Consider the following 10144-nt stretch of genomic DNA (forward strand, 5'->3'; position numbering starts at 1 on the left):
AGAATATTCAAGCCTAGACAGTTATCTTTCTATATATAAGAATATGATTTTTAAGGTCTCACACAAACATGATCTCCTGAAGCACCCAAGAAAGGCCTTCCCTGACATGAAATAAGGCAATTATATGGTGTGATTGCCAACAATGAATTCCAGGACAGCCCATACAGATGTCACGATAGAATATCTTAGGATTTCGCCCTCAAAAGGGCTTTCTGGCTTCGTTTTCTTTTTAGTTTCTTAAGGCCGGTGACAGAGGAAAGCAAGCAGCTCCCCAGGTGAGCAGACTAAACACAAAAGACTGTGATTCTGAGACCAAAATGGGGTCCCTAACCAGAGGACCGCTTCCTTAGGTGGACGTTTTGCTTTCTGGAGGAAATCTCATTTGTTTCAACCCAGAAAGTGAGGAAAAAAGCAGAAAGAGAAGTGGCTGGAAGACTCGCGAGTCTAGAATAAAAAGCTCAAGCTATTCCATCCTCAGGGCAGCGGACCAAAAGGCGATTCCACCCTGAGCCCCAAGGAGGAGACCAGGGTCGCGAGGCTGGGGAGCCCCGGACCGAGCGCGCAGCACGACTGAGAGCAGCGCGCACTCCCCCGTCCCGCTCCCTGCACATCCCGCCGGGACCCCGGACCGTCCCGACGGGGCGGCGGGGCGAGCCCGGGCAAGGCGCTTACCTACTTCCAGACACCGAGCGCAGGGGCCGCTCCTCTCCCGAAGGCTCGGACAGCTCCTTACTATGGGCCGCGCTGCCGCAGCTTCTGCACTCTCGCCCTGCTCCGCCCGACCTCCCCTCACCGCACGCCCCTCCCTCAGGCTGCCAAGCACTGCACCCAGAGTCCCGGGCCCGAGCCCGTATTTAAAGGCTCCTGCCCGAGAAGGCGGAGGCTTCATTCCCCCACAGCCAGGCCCTCGCGGACTCTGCCCTTAGCCGCATCCCTGCTCCTCCTCCCGCCACACTAGGCCCCGGGGCCCGCCCCTATTTCCTGCGAGCCCCAGGGGTGGGGAGATGGGGCGGGGCTAGCCGTAGCTAGGCTCCGCCCATAGGCGAACCTGGGCGAATCCGCTCGGGCCAGCTCAGCTGTCCCGCCCCTACCGCGAGCGGCACTGGGCGGAGCAGCGTGCGCAGCGAGGGCCCCGAGGCCCGTGGGCTGGGCCTCCAGGTACCGCTAGGCCGGGAGCTAGTGCCCCTGGCCCTGTTTCGCTCCCTGTGTCCCGGTCCCCGCTGACGGTCGGCGCTGAGGTGGTGCTGCCTGCCCGCCAGGTCGGGCATAATCTAGGGTTGCGGGGGTACTGGGCCGGCTGCGGCCCGAGGGGACCGGAAGGTCTCGGCCCCCTTTCCGGTCTCCGCAGCAGCCCGAAGGGGTGGCCCAGTCTTTCCGCCCCCTGAGACCTTGTGGGTGCGACTGGGCCGGCGGCTTATTCCTCTCTCACGCCCTCCGGGCCGGAGGCCCACGGTTTAGTCAGGTCTCTTGGGTTAGCCCCTTCTGGGAAGTCGGCGCCTCGCCTCCTCAGTGGGATGCTGAGTCCTGTCAAGACGGGACCAGTTAGTGCCTCCGCCCTGGGCCCTGGGAGGAAAAGCATAACACCCACGCCCTCCCAGCCATATTTTCCAGAGACACTCCTGCCAAAACCGGGTTCTGGGATGTCTGTGCATGATACGTAGCAGAGAGTTTGCAACATACAAGTTCTGTGAGGAAGAGTCAAATGTGTGGAGACTGCCCGTTTTTAATGAGGGCGGTTCTGTTTTTTTTCTCCCTTCCAGAGTCCTCTTAAACCAAATCTAGGAAGAAAAAAGCATTCGTGACTTTTGTGTTCCTCACTAAGAATTACATCAGGTGACGTAGTATCTGTACTCGAAGTCAAAGATGATTATTGAAAACAACATAATAAGGAATGTGATTAGAAATGTATGAAGGCACATTAAAATACCTGATAAATAATGAGGGTTTTTTTTTTTAAGCTTTATTCCTTTTTTTTAATGTTTATTTTTGACAGAGAGAGAGAACGAGCTGGAGAAGGGCAGAAAGGGAGGGAGACACGGAATCCGAAGCAGGCTCCAGGTTCCAAGCTGTCAGCACAGAGCCGGATAGAGGGCTGGAACTCGAGAACCGGAAGATCATGACCTGAGCTGAAGTCCCACGCTTAAGGACTGAGCCACACAGGCACCCTTTTAAGTTTTACTTCTAATCTCTGCATTCAGCATGGGGCTCCAACTCCCAACCGGAGAGCAAGAGTCACATGCTCCTCCAACGGAGCCAGCTAGGCACCCTGGGATGACGGTTTTCTTGACAGGATCATGACAACCTTAAGAAAGCTTGTGAAGGGGCGCTTGGGTGGCCCAGTCGGTTAAGCATGCAACTTCAGTTCACGTCATGATCTCACGGTTCGTGGGCTCGAGCTCCAGATTGGGCTCTGTGTTTATAGTTCAGAGCCTGGAGCCTGCTTCAGATTCTGTGTCTCCCTCTCTCTCTGCCCCTGCTCTGCTTGCACTGTCTTTCTAAATGAATAAACATTAAAAAAATTTAAAAAAAAAGCTTGTGAATACTGCTTAAACAGTTTGCTATAGGTTGTAGAGAGTATGATAAGATATGTAGGTGTTGTATATTCTATGCAATATTCTATATTGTATGGATTTATTCATCCAATATTTAGTGCCTATTGTGTGTTAGATGTTATCCTAGAGACCAAAGTTGCAAAATGAATTAAGATCCAATTCTTCTTCCAAAGCTCACAGGCTAGTAGAAGAGATAAGTGAATAAGTAATTGAAATTCATGTGACAAATACTGTGTTACATAGAGTTATCTTTTTGCACTTGGCATATACATAGATTTAAATTTCCTTTTAGAGGAGTATCGGAGTGGCTCATTTGGTATCCTACTCTTGATTTCTGCTCAGGTCATGATCTCAATGGTTGGTGAAATCCAGCCCCACCGAGGCTCCGAGCTGAGTGTGGACCCTGCTTGGGATTCTGTCTCTGTCTCTCTCTCTCTCTCTCTCTCTCGCTGCCCCTCCTCCACTTGCATGCTCCCTCTCTCCCTCTTAAAATAAATATTTAAAAAATAAAAATAAATTTCCTCTTACAGTTTTGTGATAAAAACTACTTTTCTATTATTCTTTCGTTTTGAATTGAACATTTTCTACCTAATACTTTACATTCTTTGTTAGTGTTTTGATAATAATCATAATCTTTGAAACCATACAATCTCAGAAATTAAATCAGAATATCAATACTAGCTGGGGTGCCTGGGTGGCTCAGTCAGTTAAGCATCCGACTTTAGCTCAGGTCATGATCTCACAGTTGGTGAGTTTGGGCCCCACGTTGGGCTCTGTGCTGACAGCTCAGAGCCTATAGCCTGCTTCATATTCTCTGTCCCCCTCTCTCTCTCTGCCCCTCCCCTGCTCGTGCTCTGTCTCTCTCTCTCAAAAATAAATAAAGATTAAAGAAATGGGAAAAAATATCAATACTAGCTAGAATGGACCTTTGGATCGAGGATAGCAGTTCTCAAAATGTAGTGACAATCTCTGAGACCCTTTCAGAGGATCCAGGAAGTCAAAATATGTTCATAATAATACTGATATGTATATGTCACTTTTTTCATGTAGGATTTCAGTTTATACCTAGGTTCCTCTTAAAACTTAAGACCACTGATTAATTCATTAAATAAGTATTCCTCTTCAAGTGTTTATTATGTGCTAATCACTAGGATTACATTTGTGAGTAAAGAATGATACATTCCCTTCCCGCATTAATTTTACTGTCTATGGGGAAACATCAGTCAATCACACAGATAAATGTAAAATTACAACTTTATTAAGGCAGGTCATATACAGTCTTATGAGAGTATAGGTTCCTCAAGTTGTGATAATTGAGCTCCTAAAGGAAATATGGGAATCAACGAAGGGAAATGAAGAGGGTAGTAGTTACAGGAATAAAAGAATGAATGTGAGGAGAGCAATTCAGAGCTAATGACAGTAATTAAGAATTAGAAAAAAATATTAGAAATAGCAGTGGGGCACCTGGATGGCTCAGTCAGTTGAGCGTCCGACTTCCCTAGTTCGGGTCATGATCTAGCAGTTCATGAGTTAGAGTCCCGCATCAGCCTCTGTGCTGACAGCTCAGAGGCTGGAACCTGCTTTGTCTCCCTCCCTCTCTGCCCCCCCCCACACACACTCATGCTCTGTCTCTCTCAAAAATAAATAAATAAACATCTTTTTAAAAATTAAAAAATATATATATTTAGAAATAGGATGTCCAGGGTAGTAGCCACGGAGATTCAGAGAAATAAAGCTATTCATGAGATGATCAGGGAGTAAAAGCAATGAGACTTTGGTAATATTCTCCACCTCACTCCCACCCTCCACACCAAAGGTGACACTGTTCCAGTCTCTGACAATATATTTTAGTTTTGCCTTACATTTAAGGGAATCAATTTCTGGCTCCTCAGCTTCCAGAGGTATCCTTTCCCAAAACGAATATGCCTAAGAATAGTCCAATTTACAAAAGAAGGGCTTACCTTTTACCCAGGTGAAACTTTACCCTCCATTACCCAGGGGTAAAATTCTCCTGAGTGCCAAAGGAATAAACTAGATTCTTGTTTGGGGGCAGTCCCCAGTGGTGATTCATCAAGATACCTCAAATCTCTCTTTCTTCATTTTATACCTATTTTTGCTAAGACTGAAGTCCAGAGTTAGAAACAGGACATGTTGGGGGCGCCTGGGTGGCTCAGTCAGTTAAGCATCTGACTTCGCCTCAGGTCATGATCTCACAGTTTGCAGGTTTGAGCCCCGCATCAGGCTCCATGCTGACGACTCAGGCTCCATGCTAACAGCTTGGAGCCTGCTTCAGATTCTGTATCTCGCTCTCTCTGTGCCCCTCCCCAGTGCTCTTTCTCTCTCAAAAATAAACATTTTTTAAAAATTAAAAAAAAAAAAAAATTGAAACAGGACATGTTGGCCTATGTTGGGATAATTGAATTCCAAACAGAAGATACCATATAAATTAGTGACCTTGATTCTTTTAGAAGCTACTTGACTATTTTGCAGTACTAAAATTTTTAAGAGGTACTGAATAAAATGAAGAAAATTTACAAATATTTATTCAGTGAAATATATATTTGCAAAATAAATATAAGTTATATCAATCTTAAGTTTTCCACTTAATAGTCTTCATTTTGTATGATGTTTAATACTGTTTAACAAAATAGAACTCACTTATACCTAGGAACATATTAAGTATCAGCTTAAAATGTATGAGCAATTGAATGAAGTCAGAGCCATTCTCCAAAATTTCCAAGCTGTTTAACCACACAGATGCTGGCCCTCTGGACAGCAGTTGGGATTGTAGTTGTTTTAATGTTTGGAGCTATCCAGTTTTATGTACAGTCTTGCAAAACCTCTTGTAGTTTCTTCATTGTGATCTTGCTGTCACTAGAGTCTTTACCCAAAAATTGAGTAAAACAAATGGAGGCAATTTTGAATGTGGAGTAGAGATTCTACTCGGTTTGCTCACTGATGGAGCCAAGTAAGTTTAGGGAAAAGGTACAAGTCTGAGCTTAGATTCCCTTCTGCTTCCTTGTATATTTTGGCCAAACAGAGAAAAGACGTAAATGACACCAACAATATGGTTAGTTGAGCAAGTGGATTGAAGTGAGAGGGACACATATGAACATGTTAAGGGACAGCATTAAGATTGCTTTGCATCACACTTTTTGTTTGCATTGTACTTCTAAAAGAAAAAAATGTGCAAGACAGTACATAGCTTTTCAAAATTCTTTTAGGAATATACAAGCAATAAAGTTTGAAATTACCAGGTCTAGGGGAGCCTGGTTAGCTCATGTCTGTTGAGTGTCCACCTCTTGATTTTTGGCTAAAGTCATGATCCCAGGGTCGTGGGCTCAAGCCCTGGGTCAGGGTTCCATGCTGTGAGCGTGGAGCCTGCTTAAGATTTTCTCTATCCCTCTACCCTTCTCCCCTGCTCATGCTCTCTCTCAAAAAAAAAAAAATAATAATAATAATAATTTTAAAAATTTAACAAAAAATGATAGGTCTAAGATAAACCAATAGGAGTGGATGGCTGTAGTTGTTTGGAAAACAAGATGGCTGGAGGAGGAGAGGTAAAGGGACTGAGTATTGGAAGGATTGTCTACTTGAATATTGACATCACTGAGAACCATGGTAGGAAAGGTGCTGAGAAGGCAGGCAGAAAGTCCAGTGCTAAAATCAGGAGTGATCTGGAGGTTTATGACTTTGGAAGATAGGTATCATATGGAATGCTCTGCCAGTATGACCTTTTAAAGAGTTGGAGAGTTTTAGTAAGAAGAGAGGGATAGCTTGGCAGACAAAATGGGAAACTGGGAAGAAGCTCACTCTGCCTCAACATTCTTTGGTTAGAGGGTCTGGAAAAGACAACAGCTCCCATTTGAGAGGGCAATGGGAGAGTCAGTGTCCTTAAGTAGATGCCAAGTTTGGTGAAGGGAGTGTTCAGAGAAAAAGGTGAAGGTATGGGGCTTTTGCTAATGTGGCCTTTCAGTTTAGGATGTTTGAGGCATAAGGAAGGGTCTATGATTGAATCAGGTAATGGAGATGGTGTAGTGATGACCTGGGAGTCTTGGATTTCTAGTGAATGCTGTTAGAAACAGGGGTATAGGACATGATTGGATTACTCATGATAGTCTCTAAGGCCAATTGTCATAGTGAAGCCATGAGTGTAGGGAGAGTATAGGAGCACAGGATTGAGGAAGCCTTGGCAAAAACATGTAGATCTTAATGGGTCTTCCTTTCAGACATGATAGCAATGCTGAGGTCAACAAAGAGATGACATCACTATGGGGAAGTGGAGGGGGCTCTGTGGGTATCTTTGGACAATTCTGCAGATAATCTTATTTTCCATCTGAATAAGACAATAAAAATGTCTCCTTCCCATCCCAGACTCATATTTCCCGCTCGGGTTACTTCCCCATTTTTCTGCTTCCATTCATTGTAAAACTCATTGCAAAGAGGAGCTGTGCTTCTTGTCTTCTTTCTGTACCCCCAGTTCTTAACTACTCCAGCTGGGCTTTCATCCCCATCACTCCACCAAAACGTCTTTTATCAAGTTCACCAGAGAGTCCTTTCTGCTGAAATGTTCAATTCTCTATCCCCCTGATTTGACTTATCAGTAGAACTTGCCATCATTGAGCCCCTCAAATGGTTTTCTTCTTTCACCAGATGCTCCTTCTCCGTTTGTTGGTTCCTTTTTCTCAGCCGGAGCTCTAAATACTGCAGTACCCTGGGTCCCAGGCCTGGGATTTCTTCTCCTCTCTGTCTTTACTGTCTAAGCAATTTTATCCAGTCCCAAAGATTCAAATATTATCTATATTCTGTTGCCTTTTAATTTATATCTCTCTTTGTGATGGAACCTTAGCTCTATACACCTCTATCCAACTACCTACTCAAAAGCTCCATTTGGCACCTTAAAATCATCATACCCAACACATAAGTATTGTTTCTCCTCTGTGGCAGTGACTGCCAGCTGACTCCAAATAGCCACACTTATTTAGTAACAGAATTCTGAAATTTTAGCTGGGCAGGTATTTTCCAGGATAAAAACTACACCTAGCCTCCTTGGGGTATGGTCATGTGACTAAGTTTTGGCCAAGGGAACGTGAATGGAAGAGATATATACAACTTACAGGACAAACCCTTAAGTGAACAGATAGGCACTCCATGTTTCCTTCCCTTCTGGCTGAAGCACTGACCCAGTGGGGATTGTAGTGAACTATCTTTGACAATGCAGAGGACAACATTGGGTGGACAACACAGTTTGAGAAACACTGCTCTAGGGGTCAGTGGAGCAACAAGAAGGAGTCTGAGTTATGAATACCTAAAGCAAGCATTTCAGCCCTACACTGCTTCTATTCTTTTTTAAATTTATGTTTGTTTGTTTGTTTGTTTATTTATTTATTTATTTATTTATTTTATAGAGAGAGCACACATGCAGGAGGGGCAGAGAGAGAGGGAGACACAGAATCCGAAGCAGGCTCCAGGCTCTGAGCTGTGCCTGGAGCAGCGCAGAGCCTGACACGGGGCTCCAACTCATGAACTGTGAGATCATGATCTGAGCCGAAGTCAGATGCTTAACCGACTGAGCCACCCAGGTGCCCCCCTTTTATTTACTTACTTACTTATTTATAACATTTATTTACTTTTGTGAGAGAGAAGATAGAGTGCAAGCCGGGAAGGGAGTATTTACCCTAGTAACAATTGTGATCCAAGTCCTTGCAAAGTAATAATCCCACCCTCTTTCTTTTCCTTCCTTCCTTTCTACCTCCCTCCCTCCCTCTCTCTCTCTCTTTTTAAGAGCCTTCACATGAACCGAACTGATCAGACTTCCGTTAAGGCCATCCATGAAGTATAACATCTCCCTTCCTCATCCCCATAAGAAATAACTGAAAAAATAAAAAGGCATTGTATTTAGGCATCGGGAAAAACTGAAATGTCATTATTAAAAATAAGCTACTGCAGGAGAATTTAAGGTTTCAGTTAATTCCCTGCCAACATATAGAAATCAATTAGAAGGAAATGATTGTCTGCCTTTGTTTCTGTTTTGTTTTTCATTTCTAGAACTAAGTAAACATAAGGTTTAACTTTTTTTTTTTTAGAAGGAGATAGCATGAGCAGTGGGGTCAGAGCAGAGAGAGAGAATCTTAAGCCGGCTCCACAGCATGAAGCCCAATGGGGTGCTCAGTCCCACAACTGTGAGATCATTACCTGAGCCAAAATCAAGAGTCAGATACTAAACCAACAACCACCCAAGAGCCTTAAAAGTTTAGCATTCTTTTTTTAAAAAATTTTTAATGTTTTATTTATTTCTGAGAGAGAAAGACAGCATGAGCAGGGGAGGGTCAGAGAGAGAGAGAGAGAGAGATACAGAATCTGAAGCAGGCTCCAGCTCCAGGCTCTGAGCTAGTTGTCAGCATAGATCCCGAAGCGGGACTCGAACCCACGAACTGTGAGATCATGACCTGAGCCAAAGTCGGATGCTTAACCAACTGAGCCACCCAGGCGCCCCAAAGTTTAGCATTCTTAATGCCAGCAGTTCTTAGCCTTAGCTGCTACTGAATTCACCTGTAGATGTTTAGGTCAAAGCCCATAACAGAATCTCTCAGGTGTGGGGCCAAAGCATCAGGTTTTTAAAGCTCTCAATGTACAGCCAAAGTTGAGTACTACTAGTCTAATAGTTTGCTCTTTAGCTTTCATTGTAGTGGATTTATTAATCTATTAGTCAAAATATATTTGCTTTCCAGTTTCCATTCCAAGGACTTTAAAATCTTGGTTGGAATCTGTGATATTCTACTTAATGTTTTAATCCTTAATGTTTTTCTTATGCCAGTTCTGACCTAAAGGTTCCATTGTCCATTCTTAGTAGAGTGAATTCTTTCCAATGGAAATTCAGTGTTAGTGCCCCATATTTCCAGTTTCCTTACAACTTAAGATTTTGAAAAGGGAGAGTGTGAATGTATATGTGTGCATGTATATGTGTGTATGTATGTGATTCGGATTATGAGGGCCTTTATGTAACAATATTTTTTTAGGGCTTTACAAAGCATTTTTACAAACATTTCATTTGCTCTTAACTCCAGTTGTTTATGAAGTGGTAGGTATCATATTTGATAAGTAAATGAGGAAAGTGATACTCCAAATTAAGTGGGCTCCTCAAGGTTCACATAATTTGTTTTCCTCAGTCAAGGTAAAGCTGCTCTAAATAAGAGTCATTTAGTTATCAAAAACTAACATTCACACAGTTTCATGAGAAGGAAATGTGCTGTAACATATTGAATGTAGAAGTAGAAATTTTTAAAAAAAGTAGAAATAAAAACCCAGCTTTCTTTTAAGCTAGCTATTAAAAATTTTGCAAAAATGTAAAATAGTGCCACTCTTCTCACTAAATTTTCATTTTGGAAAATGGTTATTTTTTTCATAAAAACCTTTTTATTAGTATGTACTGGGTTTACTGTTATTTTAAAATACATAATGCTTTTAAATGTTCTAATTCCGGGGGCGCCTGGGTGGCTTAGTCGGTTGGGCGTCCAACTTTCGCTTAGGTCATGATCTCGCGGTTCGTGGGTTCGAGCCCCGCGTCGGGCTCTGTGCTGACTGCCAGCTCA

At 43.5% G+C, this 10144-nt stretch overlaps 1 protein-coding gene across 2 annotated transcripts in view; it reads right to left on the bottom strand.

Annotated features, from left to right (window-relative positions):
- Window positions 1–945, bottom strand: part of UGDH (UDP-glucose 6-dehydrogenase) — a 35099-nt gene extending 34154 nt beyond the window's left edge. For both annotated transcript variants that reach the window (XM_039226953.1, XM_039226951.1), the window contains exon 1: window positions 673–945. The gene's annotated coding sequence lies outside the window, so the exon portion shown is untranslated. The remainder of the gene's footprint in view (window positions 1–672) is intronic.
- Between the last annotated feature and the right edge of the window lie 9199 nt (window positions 946–10144).

This window comes from Hyaena hyaena, unplaced genomic scaffold (genome assembly GCF_003009895.1).
Source record: "Hyaena hyaena isolate Hyena2069 unplaced genomic scaffold, ASM300989v1 scaffold_24, whole genome shotgun sequence".
In the NCBI taxonomy this organism is placed as follows: domain Eukaryota; kingdom Metazoa; phylum Chordata; class Mammalia; order Carnivora; family Hyaenidae; genus Hyaena; species Hyaena hyaena.